This window comes from Pipra filicauda, unplaced genomic scaffold (genome assembly GCF_003945595.2).
Source record: "Pipra filicauda isolate LSUMZ 115617 unplaced genomic scaffold, ASM394559v2 scaffold250_size1122263_pilon, whole genome shotgun sequence".
Lineage (NCBI taxonomy): Eukaryota > Metazoa > Chordata > Aves > Passeriformes > Pipridae > Pipra > Pipra filicauda.
Genome location: NW_024104366.1, coordinates 904,697 through 907,415, shown reverse-complemented (window position 1 = coordinate 907,415; position 2,719 = coordinate 904,697).

Genomic DNA, 2,719 nt, shown 5'->3' with positions numbered 1-2,719 from the left:
AGATGGATGCGGTGCGGTAGCGGAGGGATGGATGCGGTGCGGTAGCGGAGAGATGGATGCGGTGCGGTAGCGGAGGGATGGATGCGGTGCGGTAGCGGAGAGATGGATGCGGTGCGGTAGCGGAGGGATGGATGCGGTGCGGTAGCGGAGGGATGGATGCGGTACCGAAGGGACGGTTCGGTGCGGTGCCGGAGGGACGGACGCGGTGCGCTGGTCGCGCCCCGCAGATCCCGACTCAGTCGAGCGGCTCCGCCGCCGCCAGGCAACTTTGGCTCCGCTGCGGGCCCGCCCCCGCCGCCACCCGATTGGCCACGGGCCGTGATTGGCATCCAGGGCCACCACTGCGGGTGGCGGAGGGGCGGGGCTGGGTCCCGGTGCCCGGGGCTGCCGCAGGGGGATCCCAGTTGGACCCAGCGGTGCCTCCGGTTGACTCCAGTAAAGCCCACCGTGGTCCCACCCGTGGGCTGTGTGACCATCCCCGAGTGCCCCAGTTGGTCCCAGTTTGACCACAGGTTATCCCAGTGCTGGCCCCAGGATAGCCCTGGTTGTCCCAGTGCTGGGCCAGTTGGTCCCAGAGTGGCCACGGGTAGTCCCAGTGTGGTCACTGTTGGCCCCACTGTAGCCCTGGGTGCCCCAGCTGGCCCTGGGGATATTCTAGTTTGGCCATGAGGGGTCCTGGTGTGGTCACTGTTGGCTCCAGGATTAAGCCATGGACACCCCAACATAGCCCCAGTTGGTCCCATTTTGGCCATGGGAGGTCCCAGTGTGGTTGCTGGTGGCCTCAGGGCAGCCCTGGCTTGCCCAGTTGTGCCCAGTTTGGTATGGGTTGTCTCACTGTAGTCACTGTTGGCCCTGGGGCAGCCATGGTTGCTCCAGTTGGTCGTAGTTTGGCCAAAAGTGGTCTCAGTGTGGTTGCTTTTGACCCCAGGGTAGCCCTGGTTGCCCCAGTTGGCCCTGGAGCTGCCCTGGTTTGACCATGGGTGGTCACAGTGTGGCCATGGTTGGCCCTAGCATATCTCTGTTTGTCCCAGTTTGGCCACTGGTGGTCCCAGTTTGGCCACATGTTGTCCCAGTGTGGACACTGTTGGTCCTGGGAAAGCCCTGGTTTCCCCAGCTGGCCCTGACTTGGCCTCAGTTTGACCACGGGTGGTCCCACTGTGGTTGTAGTGGCCCTGGGGTGGTCCCTTGACAAGCAGGGTGGCTCCAAATGCCTCCCTTCAATGCCCACGGTGCCAGGCAGCCTTTGCTCCCCACTGCTTCCCTCCAGTGTGGCATATACTGATTGTGGAGGAGGAGGAGGAAGCAGGAGCTGCCTCCATCCCTGCCTGACACCCGGAGGTCTGTGCATGCAGAGAGGAATAAGACAGACATCCATATCCATATCCCAGACTGTCCTCAGGGGGTTTCCCAAATAAGAAACAGATAATTAGATAAATAAACCAGATAAAGCCATGGCCGGGCAGAGCTTCACATGCTCCCGGGGTACACAATGTGCAGGGATTTCTTGGGGCTGCTCCCTCTCCCTCTTGGAGCATTCCAGGATTTTACTTACAGAGAGAGGGACATGAACTGGTTTTGTTCGGATGGAAAATCCCAGGGAAGCTTTGCCTCCATGAGCACCACCTCTGCTTCCACATGGAGCTCCCAGCAACATCCTGTTTGCTGAGCTCAGCTCCGCTTAACCCAGATCTCAAATCCAAGATGCTTCCCCATCCCAACACAGCTGAGCTGCGGCACATGGAGTTTGCTCATCTCCTCCTCCCTCGGGCATAAGAGGCTCCAAGCTGAGCCTGGAGCAGCTGCAGGATGCATCGCAGCTATTTTTACCATCTCCCAGCTGTTCCAGGTGTGTGCAAGGGAAAAGAGGTGGAAAAAGCACACCTGGGTCCTGATGGGGGGGTGTCCAAGGGCTCTGGAGGGCACGTGCACTTACCCACACAGCACAGGGCTCTCCCCACCCCAGGGAGGCAGAAAGAGGTCCAAGGACTGGAGCTTTTGAGTGTGGTCATCAAATCCAACCAAAAAAGCAAAAGGAAAAAAACACAGGCAGGAGACACAGCAGGAACAGGGATCACCTCACCAGGGAGTGTGGGAAGGCTTGTGTGATGGTGGGGCTCTGTCACGGATCAAAGCAAAGCCTGAGAGGGCCTTCCCACACTCCTGTTTGCTAAAATCTGTTCTCTGTCCCCATCGGGATGCCTCAGGGTCAGCATGAGTTAATGTGTGGGAAGGAGCAGCTGGGTAGTGAGGGAAAGCAAAGCTCAGGGCAAAATTGCCAGTGGCAGGAGGGAGCTGATGCCCCCAGCTCCTTCCACAGGTGCTTCCAGAGCACCCCGAAAGCCACAGCTGGGAATGGTGACGTGGCTCCAGCTGAGGGGGACATCAGGGCTCTGCTCTTCTCTCCAGGACCACAATGGGCTGGAATTAAGGGAAGCACCCACTCACCAGAATTCCAGAAATAAACAATGCTGCGTTTGGCCTCCTCAAGTTCCTTCCTCACGGAAGAAACACGGGAGATGTTTGAGAGTGGAAATATGGAAGTTTGGGGCAGGATGCAGAGGTGGGGCAGGCAGCATCAGCACTGGCAGGGGCAAGACATCCCTGCCTAGAGAGACCCCAAAACCTGCCCGGACCCTCTGGGGGGGATTAGGTTAAAGGTACAAACCCCTTGTGGGGGGCACCTAATTCTGCCCCCCAGCCACTGCCAGACTGTCACAGA